Source organism: Megalops cyprinoides, chromosome 25 (genome assembly GCF_013368585.1).
Source record: "Megalops cyprinoides isolate fMegCyp1 chromosome 25, fMegCyp1.pri, whole genome shotgun sequence".
In the NCBI taxonomy this organism is placed as follows: domain Eukaryota; kingdom Metazoa; phylum Chordata; class Actinopteri; order Elopiformes; family Megalopidae; genus Megalops; species Megalops cyprinoides.
Genome location: NC_050607.1, coordinates 18,792,459 through 18,814,458, shown reverse-complemented (window position 1 = coordinate 18,814,458; position 22,000 = coordinate 18,792,459). Strand labels below are relative to the sequence as shown.

General features: G+C 52.0%; 1 protein-coding gene across 1 annotated transcript in view; it reads right to left on the bottom strand.

The window, feature by feature from the left end:
• snd1 (staphylococcal nuclease and tudor domain containing 1) overlaps positions 1-22,000 on the bottom strand; it is a 243,008-nt gene that overhangs the window by 201,699 nt on the left and 19,309 nt on the right. The gene's annotated exons all lie outside the window — the stretch shown is intronic.

Sequence of the window (22,000 nt, the reverse complement as noted above, 5' to 3'; positions counted from 1 at the left end):
GACAACACTGCGGTATGTACTACAGTGCAACAGATACTGGAGCATAAAGAACTATACCCAGCTACCTTAACGTCCGCAGACAACACTGCGGTATGTACTACAGTGCAACAGATACTGGAGCATAAAGAACGATACCCAGCTGCCTTAACGTCCGCAGACAACACTGCGGTATGTACTACAGTGCAACAGATACTGGAGCATAAAGAACGATACCCAGCTGCCTTAACGTCCGCAGACAACACTGCGGTACGTACAGTTTTAAGCTAAAATGGCGAGTTGGCTAATGGGATGTGAATGGATTTGTAGGCTGCTGATTATACGCGGTAACTGGAAGCTCTTAAGAGCAGGACCTGCTTAGAAGTTGGGCCCTCCTCGGGGCATTCGTGAACTCCTCCAGTGTCCTCAGATCAGGAGAGGAGCATAGCAGGAGCTCGCTAATAAGAGCAGGGCTGCAGCACTGAGTCACTGTGCTTCACCCCCACACAACCTCTCTCTTTCTCTCTCTCTCTCTCTCACACACACGCGCAAGCACACACAGAGAAACAACCTCCCTCTCACATACACACGCACAACCTCTCTCACCCTCACCCTCACACACACACACACACGCACCTCTCTGTATCACACAAATGCACAACCTCTCTCACAAACATGCGCGCACACACACACACACACACACACACACACACAATCACAGAAAGAAACACACACACACCCTCTCTCACACACACACAAACCTCTCTATGTCACACAAACGCACAACCTCTCACCCTCACACACACACACACACACACACACACACACAACCTCTCTCTCACACACACACACACACACACACACACACACACACACACCTCTCTCTCACACACACACACACAATCACACAACCTCTCTCTCTCACACACACATACACACACAACCTCTCTCTCTCACACACACACACACACACAACCTCTCTCTCTCTCACACACACACACACACACACACACACAACCTCTCTCTCTCTCACACACACACACACACACACACACACACACACAACCTCTCTCTCTCTCTCACACACACACACACACAATCACAGAAAGAAACACACACACACCCTCTCTCACACACACACAAACCTCTCTATATCACACAAACGCACAACCTCTCTCACCCTCACACACACACACACACACACACACAACCTCTCTCTCTCTCTCACACACACACACAACCTCTCTCTCTCTCACACACACACAACCTCTCTCTCTCTCACACACACACACACACACACACACACACACAACCTCTCTCTCTCTCACACACACACACACACACACTCTTAAACACTCACAGACATCCCCATGCACACAAAAAAGCCACATATACAATCTTCCACACACACATGCGCACACAAACACGCAGACACCCAGGAACACAGATGACGCGCAGGCGCGCACAGAACCTCCGCGCGCAACAGCGAAGCACCCGGGAGAGCCGAGAGCCGAGAGCGCGGGCAGAAAGAGGCGCGAGAGGACATCCCGTTTCAGCCGGAACTATAAATACACCCCCCCCCCCCCCACAGAGCTCCTCTCCCCCCAGAGCGCCTCGCCCACATGGCTCAAGACGCTTTAATGTCACCTACTGTAAGGTCATGCCCATCGCTGCCTGTGATATAACACTTCGTATGACGCCCGGCAGCCGCGGCAAAAATAGGCCCAATTCTGGAACAAATGAATACAAGCAGCGGACAGATTGCTTTCCCGTTATAGCGCTGGTGAACAAAGGCCCGCACCAGGTAACATGTTTCATCACCCAGAAAGCCAGCTCCACGCACAGCTGTGGGAGTGTATGCATTCTGACAAAGTCATATGAGTACGTGTGCATTTTACATACTTACACATTTTACATATATAAAAATTACATTACGTTATTGCAATTTAGCAGATGCTCTTATCCGGAGGGTCTTTCATAAGTTACAGTTTTACGTATCTATGCAGCTGGATATTTACTGAGATACTAGATTACCTTGCCTACAATACTAAATAATACACAAAATTAATGTATATACACATGTACATTGCACTATATAGGTAACATTTGTATGATATATCACATATTCTACATAATACACATATAAATGTGTGTGTGAGGGTGTGTGCATGTGTATGAATATCAAAAAAACAGTATTTAAATGTAAAGCCACATCTTTGGTTTTGGTTTCAAACTGTTCCATTCTGTGCCGGTCCCTCTAGAGTTACGGGAGATATATTAAAAAAAATAAATTTAAAAGCCTGCCGTGGCTTTTGCAAGCCCTGCATGTTTCACCCGGCTCCTCTTCTTTATGCTTTCCGTAGCAGTTCTTGCTCCCCGTTCTGCGGGATCTGCGTTCTTTGTGACACAGAAAGAACCCGCAGTTGTGCTGGTAGTGTGAAATAATCAGACAAGCGCAAACCCCCCATCCCCCCCTCCCCCCCCCCCCACGCACGCGCACGCACCTGCCCGTGTGTGCCAGGTGCTGGGCGCGAGAGGCCTGCTGATTGAGTTCCCAGTCACCCAAAATCAGCGCCCCCCCCACCGAAATGAATCTCGACTTTAATGAGGCACACGTGTGAATCAGTTAAGCTCAGCAGTAACAGAGAGAGAGGTGCAAATGCCGTTCTCCATGCGTTTGAACAGGAGGCAGTCCTGTTAAAGCCTCTACAGCGCCTAATACGCTGGGAGGACAGGTAGATGCACTGTAGCGTTCGTGCTTCGAACTCAAAGAGCTCAACCGACCGCAGGTAACGGTCTAACACAATCTAACAAACAGGCCTCCGATGGGGTCCCGCGGCCAGTGACAAAGCGGCTTTTTCCCGCAAATCTGAAACACAAACAGGGTTCGAGTCCAACCTCCGGCGCTGCTGCCCAGTATCTCTAGTGACACCGGACTACAAAATTCACTCCACTCACATACAGCAACGGGAGCTGCTACTAGAGGAAACACTGAGTGAACAGGAGCGAAGGGTTACGCAGTTAACAACAGAAATTGCCCGGCGTGTCCGCCTTTCCAGGGAGGAAAAGGCGCAGGAAATCTCAAGAACAACTCGGGCAGGTTATGAATAAATGCAGCATCCTAATGCCTGGTATTAGAAACCCTTTCTGGCAGGGCAGGCAATTTGCTTGATGCTACAACCCAGCGGCAGCAAATCTGGCAACCGCTCTCCAACTGTCTGTCACAGATAGCTCAATTTAAAATAACCTTATAGCAAATCGGAGGGAAGGAAAAAAAAAAACCCTGCAAAGAATGATGGTCTTTTCCAGTGCAATCTGTTCATTGGATGTTTGCTCCACTGTAAGTCAACACAGAAAAAAAATCTGGGAGAGAGGCTGCCTTTTCTTATTAAGTGTTTGAAGGGAGAGATTTAAAAAAAAGGAAAAAATATGGTTTTATGGACGCGGGGAGCTGGAGTTACAAGCAGTGGTTACGCAAACAGAGCCAGGAATTTTTTTTTTTTTTTTTTAAGTCTGACTAGAGTTAATGAAGAGAGCTTTGTGGCGGGTGTGAGTGACCCCCCCCCCCCCCCCCCACCCGTGATCTGAGGCACTGGGGGGTTGGGTGGCCCTCGTTAGCTTGTTAGCCACTCTCGTTATCTGCTGGTGATTAATGACACGGGGGGGTTGAAGTGACGGCGGGGCGGTGAGGGGGGCAAGGGGTCGGGTGCCTCCGGTTTCTCTCGGACACAGTCGAAACCTCCCGATACGAAGTGTGTCGGGGGTGGCGGCGTGCAAATTTAGAACGCGCCGAGCAGTGGCTAGGTGCCTCCCCACCCCCAAGGGGCGGAAGTATATCAGTTTAATAATAATGAAAAAAAACTTCTATTTGAGTCTTCCGTTCTCATTCTCATTCACTATAAACTGAAGGGGTCTCTAATTAGTGGACCAATCAAATTTAACCACACAACTACAGCAATCACGAGCCCATACGGCTTATTTTAGCATTTTGCAAGTGAAGGACAAGCGACACAAGTCAAATATTGGACTGTAAAGGCTACTGCTCGGTCAGCTGTTTACTGTGGCAGAATTTCTGATCCACTTGGATCTTGGTCAGATTCTTCTATTTGTATAAGACTGCTTGTGAGGTTAGTATTCACCAGGGCCTCCCTGGAACTGATAAGAATGCACCGAAAATGGCTGCCGCCCAAGTAAAGCTTCTATACAGCTGACTCTGCTGTCCTGGCAGACCCGCTGTGCTGCGCGTCCATAAAAAAACGCACCAAGGACGGCTCTGTAAGTGAGGCGAAACCCAGGGAAAGCGCCTGGTCGGAAGATTCGCCTTTACGAATTAGCCTCGTTAGGCCCGCTGATCCGGCGTGCTTCTGCACCGCCAGACTGAGCACTTTGGGCGGGGTGGAACTTTCAGTGCGACATGAAATCCAAAACCTACCCAGGCTCCAATTAGAGATCCGTGTTCAAAGATGATCCAGATCATTCAAGTTCGACTACCACATTTTAATGGGTGGACCAGCCGTGTTTGTTAAGCGACCGGAGTCTGGCTACAGCTCTGTCTTGGGTCATTATAAAACATTTCAAAGCGACAGACTCTTGTTTACGACTTAGAGGGGTCCCGAAATACGGAGTGCGCTTTCATTTCTTTTAACCAAGAGAGGAAACTGCCCGCCTTTCAGCGTAGTTTATCAAAAGGTTACCCACAATTCCTCTGGAGAGCCTCTCGGAAATGGACAAAATGAAGCATAATATTTATTCCACAAACCCTGCGCGTACAGGAACAGCTTTCGGGCAATAAAAGAAAAGAAAAAAAAACTAATTAATGACTTTGTACAATACCGAAAGCACAAAGTCATTAATTAACACTAACCCGCAGTACTCAAAATCAAAAGCCACGCAACAATGTGAATTATGAGAGGAATGGCCTGGCAAAGATGCAAACCATTATTCTCCACAAACATCGCCGGGGAGCAGAAAAGGCGCTGGTTCCCTACGCCACATTGTCCCGTCCTCCTTGGGAGTTTGCGTCGGCTTGCCCTTCTGACCCCGTACCCCGGCCCCCCCCCCCGGCTCATCTCCGCGGAGGTCTGCTCGCCGAGCGCTATTGAATTAGGGTCACGTGCGCCTTCGCCCCCGACTGACAATGGGGAGCCGATGCGTCCCGGTAGCTCGAGGACACGCTCCGCGGAGAGCGTCCGGGAAAGGAGGGCTCATAAAGCCATCTGAGGGAAATCGAACGCGGGGATATGCGTTCCTCGCGCATTTGCCCCGGTGACGAACGGGTCGAGAACTTTTGACCCGTGAGGGCAATGACGCACATGCGCCTTTCAATAATAATAAAAAAAAAAAGCATTATGAAAAGGAAAATGCTCTCCATTTACGCTAAGCCGATCGGAGACGGAGCGCCCTCACCCCAAATTCGGTAACGATAAAGCTAAATTGTCTGCGCTTAAAGCCCCGTCCTTAACGAGCTTGCAACAAAAATAAATGACTTTAGCATTAAAGGCAATTTTCGGGCGGGCAGGGCCGGTCCGAGGGAAAAATGCTCGCGTAGTTAGTCATGTTTTAATGGTGATCTGAAGCGTTTTTAATGACTCACTGCAGAGAAGACTGCCTGATCATTCTTTGTCTTTTTTTCCCCTCATTTCCGCCCTGAGCGCCACTGTGGCTGAAATTATTCAAATTTTTCGGAGGAATAAAATGACGTGTTCGAGCTGCGCTTGGAAGAATCCGAGTGAACGCGGGGTTCTGGGTTTGTAACCACAGCGCTCAGTTAAAAGGAAAAAAAAATCAGAGTGATGGGCCTTCCTGGGAACAGTGTCTGACCTTGACTTGTTTGGGGTGATCGTGGGACGTAGCCATGGGCTCAACGCTCAGGCCCGAACGCATGACGGAAACCGTCTCTGTGGGTTAATGACCTTGAGTAACGGCTTGTTAGCGTTAAGCGCAGTGTCGTTCGGTTTGCGATTCTTAGCGCCGCACTGAAAGTAGCCTTTCGCGAGCCGAGCCGATCAGCAGGTGCGGAGTCAAACACGCCCACTGTGTGAAAATCAATACAGAGTAAGGCCTTGTTCTTTTAAGGTGTTATGGCACGCGTGCTGGGGCAGCTGTGTAGCACAGCGGTAAGGAGCAGGACTGGTAACCAAAAGGTTGCTGGTTCAAATCTCTGCAAGGTACTTAACCCAGAATTGCCTCAGAAAATATCCAGCTGTACAGGTAGGTAACATGTAAGAAATTGTAACTTATATAAGTTGCTTTGGATAAGAGTGCCTGCTAAATACCAATAATGTAATGTAATGTAAGGCATACGAATACGGATAAGTATTAGCAGTGATGCCTAAGAGGATAGAGCACTGAGTCCGTGTTGAGTTTAGTGGTTCCGCTGGGTCACACTGGGTTCGGCTGGTTCTGCTCGTTGATGGCCTCCCGCCACAGGTCGAAAGGTCAGGCTGTCCTTTTCATGACAGGGTAAGAGGAAAGAAGAGGGCGTTACGCTCCTTTCCGGCTCAGAGTAGCCAGTGCCGCGCGCTGGCGTGACGGGGGCCAATTCTCTTCCTGCCCCCCAGATCAGGAGGGAGGCCTGCATGCAGACTCATGGGATGGGGTCGACTGCACCCTGACCGCTGGGCGTCCCGAGCGGCGACCGCGCCGATGCATACAGTGACGCCGACCGGCCGCATCGCGAGGCTAACCGCGAAGCGACGCCGGGCTCTCTCGCGCACGCACCGCGGAGTATCTGTCCTGTCCCCTGCGCCGGCGTCCCGGCAGACGGGGTCATGGTAAATGAGCGCCAGGCGATGCAAACGCCCTGTCAAAATGTATATACTACATAAGCATGTATTACGTCGTTCCCCGGACGAACGGGGGGGGGCAAACGAGGTAAGGACGGAAAAAATAGCCTGGTGGACGCTTCAGCTCAACTCAGGACACGCTGAACAGTTCCAAGAGCCCCAGAAAAAATATTTCCATCAAGCACTGTTCCTTCAACAACACACAGAGCTTTCAAGTAAACTTCCGCTGCAGTACATAGTTATAAAAAAACTAACTTCAACTGTATGAAATTCGGAGTGGGGGAGGTCTGCGGCATGCAATGTTAACAGCAAGTCATCCACTGCCGTCACGTCTCGCTGCCACTGCCGCCATTGGCTCAGCCCCCCCGTCACTCACAGCACTGTCCTATCCCCAGGAGAGGCGGACCTGCCGAGGCCCCCCTTGCCCCCCCCCCCCCCCCACCGCCGCCACCACCCGCACTCTGAAAGGGCTGGGGGGGGGATGGAGGAGCTGGAGAGGTTAGGCAGCAGCTGTCAGAGTTAATTTCTGTAATGGTCAACGCATCTGGCCTTGGAGGCTCTCCAGCATCCCGCGGCCCTACGGTGAGGAGGGGAGCCGGGCTGCAGCGGTTTTGAGAGAGAGAGAGAGAGAGAGAGAGAGAGAGAGAGAGAGAGAGAGAGAGAGAGAGAGAGAGACGGCCGCCGCGTTCAGAGAGGGCCTCGCTCATCCATGGCGATTTTAACAGCAACAACGACGCACATTGGGGTGCGTACGCAGGTGGGCAACGAGGAGGTTGGACCGCAAAAACAGGAAGAAGGGGGTAACAAGTGTCACAGGAAGTGGAGTGGACTGGAGAGCTACGGCCCAAAACATAAATAAATAAACCACCACTCACACCGTCTTTTGCCTCCTCTTCCGAGAGAGCGAGCGTGGAGCTTCTTCAGAGCTGGAAGTTTGGAAGAAGCAGGAAGCGGCCGGTTTTCTGAGGCCCTGTTCCCGGCTTTGGCAGCGGCGAGAGTCAATATGCCAGCTTTCAGAGAAATGACACCCCGAGCAGCTGTGCCAGCCCTTCAGAGCAGAAAGGCGTAGGACTGTCCCACAAAACAGGCGGGGCTGGGGCCCATCCAGAGGGATAGGTGCCTTATTTTACAGTATTATACAGTTACTTAGCAAGCACTCTTGTCTGAAGGAACTTGCATAGACTGCAATATGTGCATGTTGACTGAAGAACCTCGCTCAAGGGTACAACAGCAGGGAATTGAACCTTTGGGTTACAAACCCTGCTCCTCACCGCTACGCCACACTGCTGCCCTGCTACTTACCGCGACGCCACGCTGCTGCCCTGCGCCTTACCGCTACGCCACGCTGCTGCCCTGCGCCTTACCGCTACGCCCCACTGCTGCTCCTTACCGCTACTCCACACTGCTGCTGGTGTCACGGCTCACCAGGCTATTTGGCAACACTCTAGAGGTTCATGTTAAGATAAGACGAGTTTACTTATGAATAATTATCAATGAATGTCAATAACCTTCATTTGCAAACAGAGCCCTCAGAGTCTCCGTACCGCTCCTCTCAGTGTCCGTTTCACACACCTCAGCGAGCCGGTGAAGCAGGCAGCACAGTCCGGTATGACCGCCACATAAAAACTCTGCAAAACGAGGATTCAGGACGTGAACATACCCGGTGATGCGCTGTATAAATGTCACGGACCGTCTGCGGACGCGGTGGGGGAAATAACGTGCCGATTTAGCGGCTCCTTTCCCAGGCGCGGCGGGCCTCACCGGAGCGCCGTATGCGTGCGCACGCTCCCACCGCCTCAGCGGGAGAGTAATTAACGCGGGTTTTTTTTTTTTCCCCCGAGGAGGGCTTATCTCCCGGGGGCGCGGGGCGGGCTGCTCGGGACGGCCTCAGAGAGAGGCGGGATCACAGGGGCGGCGGGGGACGAGGGCACGAAGGAGACAGGTCACCTTGAAACTCGAGCGGGGGTGGGGGGAGGGGTGGGAGTCTACGCGAGAGGACTAACGGACTCGCCCTGATCGGCGGAGCGTCAGAAGATCCGACCGCCCTCACGCTCCCCAGACGAGACAAGTCCCGAATTAGAGGCCTAATGCTTGTTCTGAGGGTAATGTCAGCAGTTAACACTGGAAGAGGATAGCATAACATTGCTCACTGCCGCTATGCTATCCTATTCCATTGTTATCTGATGACAGTACTGTTAACATTGCTAACTGCCATTATGCCATCCCATCCCAAAATTATCTGCTGACATCATTGTTAACATTGGAATAGGATAGCATAACACTGTTAACTGCTGCTATGCTAACGTAATCCAATGTTAACTGCTGACATTACTGTTAAAATTGCTATCTGCTGCTACGCTATGCTATTCCAAAGTTTACTGCTGACGTTTACATTAACATTGTTATCAGCTGGTATACTATGCTATTCCAACGTTCATTGCTGACGTTTAAATTAACATTGCCATCATCTGCTATGCTATGCTATTCCAGTGGTAACTGCTAACAAGAACAGCGAAACTATCATTCACATACATATTAAAAAAAGAAAATCTAAGGGAGAGCGTGCCAAGTTAAAAATACTGAATAAGGCCAAACAAGCTCTTTTCCTGGGTTTTATCAGATCACAGAGGCACCCCAAATGGCACTGAGCCATTCTGAGGAAGGTGGGGGCGCCCAGGACCGGTGACACACAAGAGACTAAACACTAAGTTATCGGACACCGACGCAGGTTTTAAAAAGTGTATATATATGGAAAAAGTGCAGGCCATCCTGCTCTCTGCACCAGCAAGAGGTGCTTGCGGCAGGGACCTCTCTGCTGCGCTGGCTCCACGGAGCCCGGTCTCCGGCCCCCTCCGAGATTTCGGCTCGACAGACGAGCTCGGAACAAAAGCCTCCACCCCGAGGTCACCGCATCTGACTCATAGGCCGAGCCGGGATTTCAACCATCATCTTTTTAATTAGAGACGGAGGGGGTGGGGGGGGGGGAGCGAGAGAGAGAGAGAGAGAGAGAGAGAGATGACTAAACCCTTTTAACATTGACCATTATTCAACAAGATTATTCACGTTTGTGAGCTGGCATCGGTATCAGAACGCTGTACACGAGTAACAATAACGATCGTAAAACAATGACACGGTTTGAGAGAACATTCAGGCGGGCTAAAGTGCAGGGGTCTGGCCTTTTATTGGGCGTTTTATGTCAAAACTGATTCACGCGAATTAAGGGCCTCTCAGAATTTCATGCAAATATATTCTGCGTTGTCAGCTTAGGGGGGACGCATTAACACGAGAGGGGTAGTTTTCTTCCCGTCTTTTTTTGGGAGGGGGGGGTTAACTGGCATATTAATTCCTCCTCTTAGAGGGAAAGGCTTTTTGATCTGCTTGCGTAACCGTCTCCGCGCGCACATCGATTCACCGCACATCCTTGAACCTCGCTTCTGCATGGGGTGGAGTGTGCGTGTGTGAGTGTGAGTGTGAGTGCGTGCGCGTGTGTGTGTGTGTGAGAGAGAGCAAAGAGCAAGAGAGAGGGTAAGAGAGACAGAGGGAAAGAGACAGACAGAGGGAGAGGGAAAGAGAGCAAGTGAGAGAGTGAGAAAGAGTGGAAGCAAAAGGGAGCAAGAGGGGGAGAGAGAAATAGGGAAAGAGAGAGAGATAGAGAGTGTGTGTGTATATGTCAGAGAGAGAGAGAGAGAGAGAGAGAGCGAGAAAGAGAGCGAGAGAGCGAGAAAGAGAGCTAGGACGGCAAAGTACAAAAATATTCCACAGACAGCGGCGTCGCTCCCGGTGGGCAGAGAGAGAGCCAAATCTCTGCCTCCTCCTGGAGTCACGTGCCTCCCTGCGACACAGGCCGAGCGTGTGCTGGCCTCCTGCAGTCACAGAGACGACGCGGGGGTTTCACCCCCCCAAAAAAGCAGGCTGACAGCTGATGAATCATTAAAGCGAGAGGAGCTCAGGAGAGGCGAGGGCGACCACGTGGCAGACCAGGCTAACGCTAACACCCCGGTGTCTGACCTGGGGCCGCAGGTCTGTCCCCTCACCCCCGCCCGCCCATGACGCAGTGCTCCCTGGGGGGTCACCCCGGCTACTGCGGGGGCCGCACGGGGAGCGTTCGCCCGGGGACAGATCCCGTTCTGTCATTTCCACGAAGACGACCCTAACAGCTACGCTTAAACATTACGCAAACAGCAAATAATATTCGCGGAAGTATGTTCCGGCTCGGTCAACCCCTTCCTTCAGAGCAGTCGACCTTTTAATAGACTTTTACGGGGGCGCTTATGTGAATACTTAACGCAAGTGTCCTGAATTAAAGGCAAACATTTATTCAGTGTAGTCCGAATTACAGCCACTAGTTAGCGTGTAGAATTGTATGCGCTACAATTGCGTCCATGCATTTCATTTATCAAAAGCAATTCGGCATTCATCTCATTCAATCAAACATTATTACGTTACAACATTATGTACAATGTCATACATCACATACATTATATTTGGGTGACGTCTGGGATAATTTCTCTGGTAACAGAATAAAGAGCAGCTACCAAATACCAACCTAAGCCCAAAATGTCGCTCTAACACATGGACATTTTCTTCAGTGCATTTTAGCAAAGTGTCCCAGTGTAGGAGAAAATAATTTACTCAATATCAAACCATCTGTTTCAAGAATGAACTGCTTTCTTCCCATATGCGATGTGTCAAGCCAGCGCATCTTCAACCCCATGTAGCATTACCCCTCGCTGATCTGTAGCCTCAACAAACGAACGCGGAGGCTCGCTACCGGTTTTTCGACACGGGGTTCACGACAGCCGACATGCCGGCCGCTTTGAAAACCCTCTCGGAAAAAGCGGAGCCTAAAACCGCTCTGAATGATTAAAAGTTATGTATACAGACGTGAAGCTACACGATATATATACACACATCAGGTTTGTTTTGTCAGGGGAGCATGCATTATGCAAGAGTGGAGAGGTTTCTGCTGTCCCCTAACGAGCGCTGACACTAACGACGTCGAGTCGGGGGTCCCGGGGAGAGTGAGCGAGGCTCAGCCCCCCCCCGCAGCCCCCGAGCACCTCGGGAAGGAGGGCAACTCTTCCTTCAGGGCAGCGCTGTGAGCCGGGTCCCAAGGGACCTCCTGGTAATTCGGCTGCAGGCCCTTTTTCTTGTTCTCGCGGCCTGCTCTGCTCTTTCCCAGCCTCTGTGAGGCTTTTTTTTTTTTTTTTTTAGAGGAAAAGGCGCAGCGTGACGCAACGCTGAGGCCTTTTCGGGGCCTAAACGACCTGCAGAAGCCTTCGTTACGACTGCAGAAGCCTTCGTTACGACTGCGACCCGCTTCGGTCGAGATACGAGGCCGCGGGGCTATTCGAAAACGACGGCAGTGAAGAAAGAGGCAGCGGTCTGATCAGGCGTAGGCGCGAGTCGAAGTTCCCCACAGAGACAGAAGAAAGGAGCAGGAGCGTGCAGGCGAGGTCTTCGAGGGGCGCCGCTCGGGTTTGACCTCGGAGAGGAGCGGGTGGGGGCGAGCGAGGGGCCCGAACCGGCGCGCGAAGGCAGGATTACGGCGCGGGTTCCTCCCGATCCGAACAGCGCGCCTCGCCGCGGAACCATATGCCCGAGCCACGGGGGCGCCGGCGGGGGGGGGGCCAGGGAGGACTGGAGAACGAGGTGACACGTTACACATGCTCCGCTCGGCGGGAGAACTGGCGCCGCGTCCGCACAGAGATCTGGCTCCAACCACAGCTCGCATGAATCCGTTCCATGACGCAGCCAGCGCAAAAAGCAGACGATGACGGGGGTCTGTTCAATCTAACCACAGCGTGGACCCGCCACTCCTACCAACAGATGCAAGCACGGGTCTCGCTTTTCTGGACGGGGAACAAGGTTACGAGTCAGACTCACGCATACACTGAGGAAATACGCAAGGGAGAGAAATAAAATGCTGAAATTTCAAAACTTAAACGCCAAGGACTAAGCGCGCTGGGCTTAGATTGAAGAGAGCAGTCGTCTCGGCCGGTGAAAGTAGTCAAGAGTTTCTTCTCAGGAGACATCCCTTTTAATTATCTGAGAAGACATTCATTAGGTGTAACGCCACTTCAATTAGGCGGAGGGGAGGGGGGGGGGGGGTAAAATAAGGCCGGGTTTTCATTACCGACATGACACTCCGGCCAACCGCGCACCCCCCTCCCCCTCCCCGGCGGTTAAATAATAAACGGTCGATATCGCGGGAGCCATCCCTCCGTGGTGACTTAGTGTAGTTATCGACCTGAGCCTTGAGGGGCCTGACAAGATCCCCCAGGCTGTGACAGCCCGCATCAACATACATCAGCCCGCGGCTCCAATCGCCTCTGCGGAATCAGGGCCGATCGCCTGTGACTTACGCCGTGACCCCCCCCCCCCCCCCCCCCCCCAGCCCCTCACCGCTCGCCACCGGCCATCCCGTTAAAGTCAGACATCCTGAGCGTTTACACACCTGTATGGGCCACTGACTCTGTGCATGCTGGGTATGTCCAACGAAACGATTTTCCTGGAGCTTCATCATTTAAGTCTAACCCCCCCAAAGCGTCTAATTTAATGCCAAGCTCCTGTTAGATATACCTGACAAGCAGCTGTGAAGTAAACAAGGGGCTCAGGAAGCCACAAATGCCATAACGTGCCCTTTTAAAACGTCCGACTGTGACTAACTTCTCCGGATCGTGACAGAGAGGACCAGCCCGGCCCTGACTCACGGGAAATAACTTTCTAGCAAACTTCTGTGGCCGAACTTATTAGTTTCTTGTTAGCGCGCCGCCAATTAAGATGACTCGGGCAGTGGTCTACTTGCGCTTGCATCTGAAGGCCGTCCTAATCACCTTCGTTATCACAGACCGACTTCTGATGGATGCCGAAGCCTTTCAGAGTGATCCGTCTTTCATCCCTGCGATTCAAACCAAGCCTTGAATCAAAAGCTAATGGTCTTCTAAACAATGGGTGTGAGCAGGTCAAGGTAGGACCTTGGCCGACAGCAGTGATTGGCTAACTAGGCTTAACTGATGTACCATTACTTTAGCTGACAAAAAGGTCAGGGTAATTGGAGTTTTGTGTTGCCGACAGGTCTTGGCCCTGATTAGGGCTGGGCGCTATAGCTGTTGCAATATATCGAATGGCTATTTTCAGCCAATAACCGCTATCCCCGGTGTGTGGCGTTAGGTTTCTTCCCGTATTTCTTTCCCTTTAGTCATACCTGAGGCAGGAGCACACGTCCAGTTTTCCAAGGCCATACCGGGCATAGCTGTTATTGCGCTAAAAATAGCTATTCAATATATCGCGACAGCTATATCGCCCAGCCCAAGCCCTGATGAATTTCCTGCTTCAAAAATAGCCTTTTCTGACTGATCGATGGTGTCTTACAAAAATCTTGTGCCAAATTAAAGAGATGTTTTTGCAGGTGACTTTGATGATGATGGAAGTTATGGGGAAACATGGCCAAAATGGTTTTATGAAATGCATTATCTGGAAATAATGTTGCGAGGTGCCAAGAGTGGAGCAACAAGTGAAACCTGTGAATCGGTTCTGTGGCCTTCAAATCTGACCGCAACAGAGTCGTCCACTGGCAAAAGGATAAATAAATAATAATAATAAAAAAAAACTTAAGGCCGCGTGGCAGTGGAAACCACAGCCCCGGAACGTTCCAGCAGACAGGAAGCAACGGCCCTCTTTATTCGATTGCGGGGCCCGCACGCGGATATAGGAGGGGAATTTGGGGAGCACAGCCCGACGTTTATTGCATTTTATAGCAAATAAAGCAGGAGCGTGGGCAGGAGTGATTGAGTGCATGCAGGGGAGAGGGACCAGAGGATACGCACGCTGTCACGGGCTGCAAAAAGCCACAAAAATATTGGACGGCGCAGATAAATAAATAAATGCGTAACGATATTACGGAAAACCCAGTCGCCCCTCGGCGCGGCCCTTCGGTGCTTAATAAGAAGATCCGACCTGATGTGGAAATCTAAGGCTCGCTCTGACAGGGGAGAACAATCTTTTTTAGGGTCACTCCTCACTGAGATGGAGGTTGTGTGCGTGGTGGTTGTGGTGGTGGCGGGCGTCCGTTTCCATGGCCGCAGACTGTCCGTCCGCCGTGACGGGCGCGCGCGGCGGGGCTGTACGCCTCAACTGCGAGAGCGTTGCATTTCCGCTACACAGGTCTCGCCACTTTGTCTAAGGAACCCCCGGTGGCAACATCTCCCCAGGGGGGTTATGCTCGCCTCTGGTGACCGGTAACTGACGGGCCGTTCTCCGGAAGTCCGGGTTCCAGCTCTTTTAATTACTTTCCATTCCAGTTGCCTTGTTCCCTCAGTTTTTTTTTTTTTTCCACCCCCATGTGGCTCTCCTGGCTTTAACCCCGCCCCCCGTCACTCCATGTCTGTTAAGTCATAAAGGGAGACAGTCTCATTCTTTACACAGACAGAGAGAGAGAGAGAGAGAGAGAGCACACGAGAGAGACAGAGATAGAGACAGAGAGTCAAAGAGATTCACTCTCTTACACTGTAATAAACTGAACAATTAGACACAAATAAATACTTTAAATATTATGAAAGACCTGCCCGCATTTAAGCAATGGAAAGATGAAGAGAAATTACAAATTGGGAGAGAGAACACTGCACCTTTAGCAGCAAGGTACATATCCAAGTGCCACAGCCTGAGAGACAATGGGTGGGAAGCATCTGCCCGCTAACTGCGTAATTCACATATGTATATGAATAAATAAATACATAAAAATGTGTTTCTGCATGTGTGTGCGCGTTTATTTGGTTAATGGTTGCGTTTGCATATTTACGTGAAATTTGCTTTGGCAATACTAGACTCCTGTGTGGTCACGCCAGTAAAGCTTGTTGGAATTTGAATCGGAATTTGACAGACAGGAGCAGAGAGACGCACAAAGAGAGAGAAAGGGAGACAATGAGAGAGACGGAGAGAGAGAGAGAGAGAGAGAGAGAGAGAGCGAGAGAGAGACGGGTACCCTCGAACACCGCTCCCAGCATCATGGCAGATTCCGCGACTGAAATAATGAAGGCGGCTGGAGCAGAGAGGCTCTTCAGACGACGGTTATTAGACCGTATTAGACTGTATTAGAGACTCGGCGCGGCCTCTCCCGCTCCAAATTATATTTAACCAATCAGCCAGACGTTACAGAGATGCGGAATCGCCTCAGTTTCAAAGCGAGTCTGCCAACTTAATACACCGCACAATACTCAAAGCGAAAGCTCTAATTTAAGAAGGCCGGTACGGCTCCTTAGTCTGCGTCCGGCCTTAACAGTGCATCAAGCGGAAAGTCGGGCTGTTTTGCATTGAGTGGAATGTGTGTGTCCTTTTCTACACGTCACTCTGACGCATCAAAACTGGAAGGCAAGTGCTAACACCACTCTAACTCAAGTTACCTTGTTAAGGGTAATTCTGCTCCAAATTGCAGAGGCAAGAGCTATAGTATCTTAATTTCTCTGGCTCTTGAAATATAATGCTGTTGTAATTGCTTTAGGCCTACTGACTCGTCTTGGGTTAACCTTCCAGTTCTCTTTTCCACTTAGGTAATTATATGAAAGTGAACGGTGAAAGGAACAAAAGAATCAGGAATCAATACGGCCCTTGCAACCCGAGATGCGGCAGACAGAGACACGGGGAGGCTTGCGGTGGGGAAACTCGATAGCAAAGTGCAGAAAATAATAACCGATTTGATTATTACAGAAACCCGTTTAAACCCGGTTGTCTGTCAACAAAGTTTGGAACCTGGAGCGTGGGAGGGAGTCTGGCTGTCGTAGAAGCGTGCTGAAAAGCGTTCCGGGTTCCAGAGCCTCGGATTCTGAGAGAGTATGGGGCGTCTCACGGATTCTGGAGGGGGGGGTAAGCACTCTCCAGGCCGACTGAGGGCCGGCTGACGGCGGGTGGGTGTGGGGTTTCTAAGTCGGAGCCAGGCTGCGCCGGTCAAACTCGGCGCGGTGCACCCGGCTGGCAGGGGCTGGCGTTAGAACTGAACTGCGCTCCAATGCCAGGCTGGCATACCAAATTTAAACCGATTGCTCCAGGACTTCGAGGAGCTGGGCATGTCATTGGGTGGGGGATAGAGGCAGACCGATCCCCAGGCCTCGGTCTCCCTCTCCGGCTAGCAGTTTCTAGTCCAAATGAGTTTACCGCCATTCTGGCTAGCTACTGTTTACATTTATCCAAGCACCACCGCCTCAGCGAATGTGGGAGGGCTTTGGGGTACCGCCTGCGAGCGGTCTCACAGCAGGAGGGGCAGTTTTGTTCCGAATTATACCGGGGCCCATAAACCCGGCAGTTTTAAATCGATGCGAGATGGAGGCCTGGGTTTTTAAAAGGAAACCGTTCCACCCCGCTCGAGCTGCAAGGTCAAACGCCCTCACAGCGGATGGAAACAGGGATACCCAATTTTATTTTCCACTCAGTGCTGTGGAATGTCAAAGGGCTCTTCTGGTCATGTACTTCCCTGCGTGAATGGAGGTCAGGGCATTGAAATAACATCAGTCACCTGTCCCAACAGGTGGTGTGAGGTCTGGGGGAATGTCTCGGAGAGCGGGGGACAAGCGTTGCGTGTTCCGGGTGATTACAAAACGCACCAAGCACATAGCAGTGTCTTTTTATAGAAAAACGAGGCAGGCCACATCAACGAATGTGTGAAGGCTTTGGGGTACCGCCTGCGAGTGGTCTCACAGAGGGGCTTCGGGGAACACCCCAGGGTGAGGGCCAACAGCGACAACAGCGGTAAAATAAAAGGAGAGAGAAATTGCCGGAAAGGCCGTGTACACCTACGGGCTGAACGGCGCGGCACGTCAGAGGTCCAGCAAGAGCACCGCTTCTTATTGGGAACCTTCCAGAAGCCGCCGTTCACACACCGCTGCCGTCACTATCCCACAGTTTTAAGGGAAACTTGCGACCACTCCCGTCCAACGAAGAATTCCCAAAAACAAGCGGAGGGCTTAACCAAAGTTTGACGTTGATGTAAAAGACTAAGGCAGTAATGGGGGGAAAAAATTAAATGAAATCTTTAAAAAAAAAAAAAAATTTGCCTGGGTCTATTCACAGAGAGACATTAAATTAGACCTGCCACAGAGCAAGCCTTGGCAACTCTCAAATAAAAAATAAAACAAATCAGACATTTTAAAGCCTTAAGCCTCTTTCATCTATAGATAAGCTTATTATGCAGATCTAAACAATTTGTATCTTAATTCTGCACGTTTTTTTTTTTTTCCCTCCTCTGCGTCGCTGTCCTAGATTTGACTGGTGCTATAATGCAAGTCAATCTTTAAAAAAAAAAAAAAAAAAAAAAAAAGAATGTCACTGGTGCTGTCAGTGTGCCTTTGGATATGGCACCGGGAAAAGCTTCGCGTTAAGCTGGGACCCCGTTCAATCCGCCACGAGCGAATCCGCCAACGATCTACTCCCGGGCCTACCGTCGGTCAGCCGCGTGGCGCGTGGGGGAACGGCGCGTTTTACGGCAGCACCGAGGACGCGGTTCATTGCAAGCCGCCGGATCCGGGGGAGGGCACGTGCCGGCCGGTTTCACGAGGAGGCGCTTCTGAAACGAATTAAGGCCTACGCGGTTAACGAGGCCGGCGCGACTTTACCCTCCGTCGCCCGCGTGCGCGCGTGTAGAAAAGAAACACAAGACGGCGGCTGGCAAAAAGCGCCACCGTGGCGTTTTCCTTATTAGGAAAACGGAGGGCGGAGTCTCGCGCCAAACGGAGGCAGGTTGTTACGCTTTGGCGGTGACGGTGAACATTTTTTCATTATTTTAATGCGATGGGAAGGCAAGGTAATTAAACACGAGGAGGGCTGTATCCAAACAACCTTCCTGAATCTGCATCCCAGGGTTATCGAGTCATTAGCCAGCACAGCTCTGGAAAACGATGTTACGATTGAGCGGAAAACCCATAATGCTTAGCTGTAGGTCCCGCTCGGGAAAGGAGCCCAGGGCGGCCGTGTGCCGGTTGATTTCCCTGGATGCAGCTGGGTAGAGTCGGAGAGACCTTGTTTTTTTTTGGGGGGGGGGTTTGAGATGTGCAAGTGGGTGACAGTGAGCTGGGCTTCCTGTGACCGACTGCGTTGCGTTAACCGGAGCGGTCAGCAATGAAGTTGCTTTGTCGCGGTTAAAGGCAGGGCACTGAGGGCCACAGTTCGTCCTCGTTTGGAGGGGTTGGTGCACAGAGGACACTAAGCTGGCCTGCCCTGACACCCCCAAATTCAACTGTAATCCTACCTCAACACGTTCACCATGAAAAAGGGGTACCCAGCAACTGGGCCTGCAGCAAAATGTCACAGGCTGCATTGGGTGACTTTGGCAGCCATGACGAGTCATTTTCAGAACGAGCTGGCCTCCCGGTTTATAGGAGCACCTGATCTTCCTAAAAAACTTTGAGCAGTTTTGTTCCGAATTATACCGGGGCCCATAAACCCGGCAGTTTTAATCGATGCGAGATGGAGGCCTGGGTTTTAAAAGGAAACCGTTCCACCCCCCTCGAGCCGCAAGGTCAAACACCCTCACAGCAGACGGAAACAGGGATACCCAATTTTATTTTCCACTCAGTGCTGTGGAATGTCAAAGGGCTCTTCTGGTCATGTACTTCCCTGCGCGAATGGAGGTCAGGGCATTGAAATAACATCAGTCACCTGTCCCAACAGGTGGTGTGAGGTCTGGGGGAATGTCTCGGAGAGCGGGGGACAAGCATTGTGTGTTCCGGGTGATTAAAAAACGCACCAAGCAGTGTCTTTTTATAGAAAAACGAGGCAGGCCACATCTCGGCTCAGGGGGGTGGACTGAGTCTCAGCCGACTGTCGAATGGGATGCCCCTCACTGAGCACAGAATTAGGGAGCCGGGTTCAAGGGAGCCGGGTTCAAGGGGTCCGGTTCTCCTGACAGCTCGTGAGGATGAGAGCGGGCGTGGGAGGGGGGCAGGGGGTGGGGGCGGGCCTGCCAGCAGACACCCCCGACTCACCCCGTATTGATTTTCCGGGGGTCGATAGCGGCGTGGATGCTTTCAACATCAGCCAGCCCCGTGGCCAATATGTTTCAGCCGATAATCATGGTGGGGGGTTGGTGCTCGGGGGGTGTGTACTTTAAACGAGGAAATATTGTAACGCCTCTGCGATGGGGGGGGGGGGGGGGGGGGGGGGGGGTTGCCAAGAACGAGGCGAAGGACCCGCAAACAGAGACGGTCACCAAGACACACGCGTCCTGGGGACCATTCTGAAAAACGAGGTGACACCAAACCTTTTCCAGAGTTTCACCACGTGAGCACTGTAGCCGCACGTAGCCACACGCAGTCGACACGTAGCCGCCACGGCTACTGACAGAGCTGGTCTGCGCAACGCCACGAAGCATGCGACTCGGAATCCTGACGTTCGATTAACCGCGCACAGGAAAACTGGCTACGAATGACAAATTAAATCCCCGATTTCCCCCTCACGCCGTGTCGACCGGGAAATAAAGATGCCAATCGAACTGAACAGCACAAAGACACTGCTGTGGAGTTTAAGCTACTGCTGGGCCTAAACCACAGCCCATATTCCTGCAGTCTCCGGACACGACCGCGGTCGCTGACGTCTGGATCGATGCAGAGAACCACGGGCTCTGCGCAAATGTCTGTTGGTGCCCGCGGTGTGAACCTCGTAGCTTCGAGAGAGAAGACAGGCGTTGCTTCGAATGGACAAACCGTGGTGGACGGTGTTGGGGGGGGGGGATTTAGACTGCCAAGGGCCCCCAGGGTGAGGAGCCGTGACATCACGAAGGCTCCATTTCAGAACCTTCAGAGGGGAACGGCTGCGCTACAAAAAAAATGCCCTTCGAGTTCACAGCAGGGGAGCGGCGCTCATTAAAAACATAACTGGAGGGGGACTGGGAGCACGTGTGTGTGTGTGTGTGTGTGCGCGCGCACCGGGGGGGGGGGGGGGGGGGATCATGGCCGAACTAGAACTAGAGAGGCTCATCGTTCAGCTGTTTCATAGGATTACTCTTCCCCCAGGGTTAGGCGGTGAGGTTTGGCGGTGAAGGGGGTGTTAGCAGCCCCAGAGACAGAGCGCGTTCCCCTCTAACTCCACTGAAGACACTCTGGTCGGCCACTGCGTCATGGTAGTGCGTCCCCAAAGGCCGGGGAGGGGACTCTGGTGACAAATCCTTCGCAAACGCGACGGTCTGAGGGACAACCCTTCACGGGCTAACTCCCACCCACCCCTCCCTCGCTCCGAGGCTCCGCGCGTATTTTTAGCCGGTTCTAATAGCTTCTTAATACATCAGCGGGGCCTGCGTGGAGGGGCTTTCTGACTGTAGACTTTCCCCTCATTTTTATTAGCTGTACCGCGGGGCTCGGCTGCACGCGCGCATTTGACAGGGTGATTAGAACAAACTTCAAAAGGAATCAATGCATCAGGCCCGCGCAGGGAAACCTGGATACATCTTTTTTTTTTTGCAAACCGAATTGAGCTGCAAAACCGCACCGAGATCAGGTGATCGCTCGCTCGCTCTCTCACACACACACACACACACACACACACGCGCTCGCAAGTGGCGAGTGGAGGAGTGTGTGTGTGCGCGCACACATTCAAGCCATGGGAATTATGAGTACAAGTGTGTGTGCTCAGGGCTGTGCTTGTGTGCATTTGGTGAGTGTGCAAGCTTGCTTGCTTGCTTGCTTGTGTGCGTGTGTGTGTGCGCTTGTGTGTGCGCACAGGGTGCGGAGGGGAGGGCGTGCGGAGCGGGGACCAATCAGACGCCCTTGACGCGTCACCCCCTCCATTGGCAGGGCCTATCCTTGAAGCGCCAGTGCCACCATGTGGCCGGCGTGCTCTCCTCACCACACGCCGCCGCCGCCTCCTCCACCTCCTCCTGCTCCTCCTCCTCCACTTACCAGCCCCGCTAACCGCACGACACCGGGGCCCAAGGCGGCCATAAACGCCGCTAATAACCCGCATCACGCGGGGTGCGACACAGAGCCCGAAACTTTTAATGGGAAAAGATTACCTGACAGCAAGCGCACCACCGCGCCTCAGCGTTTTTAAAGGACCTCATTTCGCCTCACCCCGCGGGGGCGCCTCGTAATGGGACACTTCCGAAGGACGCCGAGTCAAAAGTGAAAATTAGCGCTGCCTCGCAAGACTGCCGGGGTCTCGGTGTACTCATCAGGAAAGTTTTCCGGAGACTTCCGGAGGCACGACGCAAGCACAACAGGCGCCGTTCATTTCGAAAAGGAACGCAAAGCTCAGCTGTT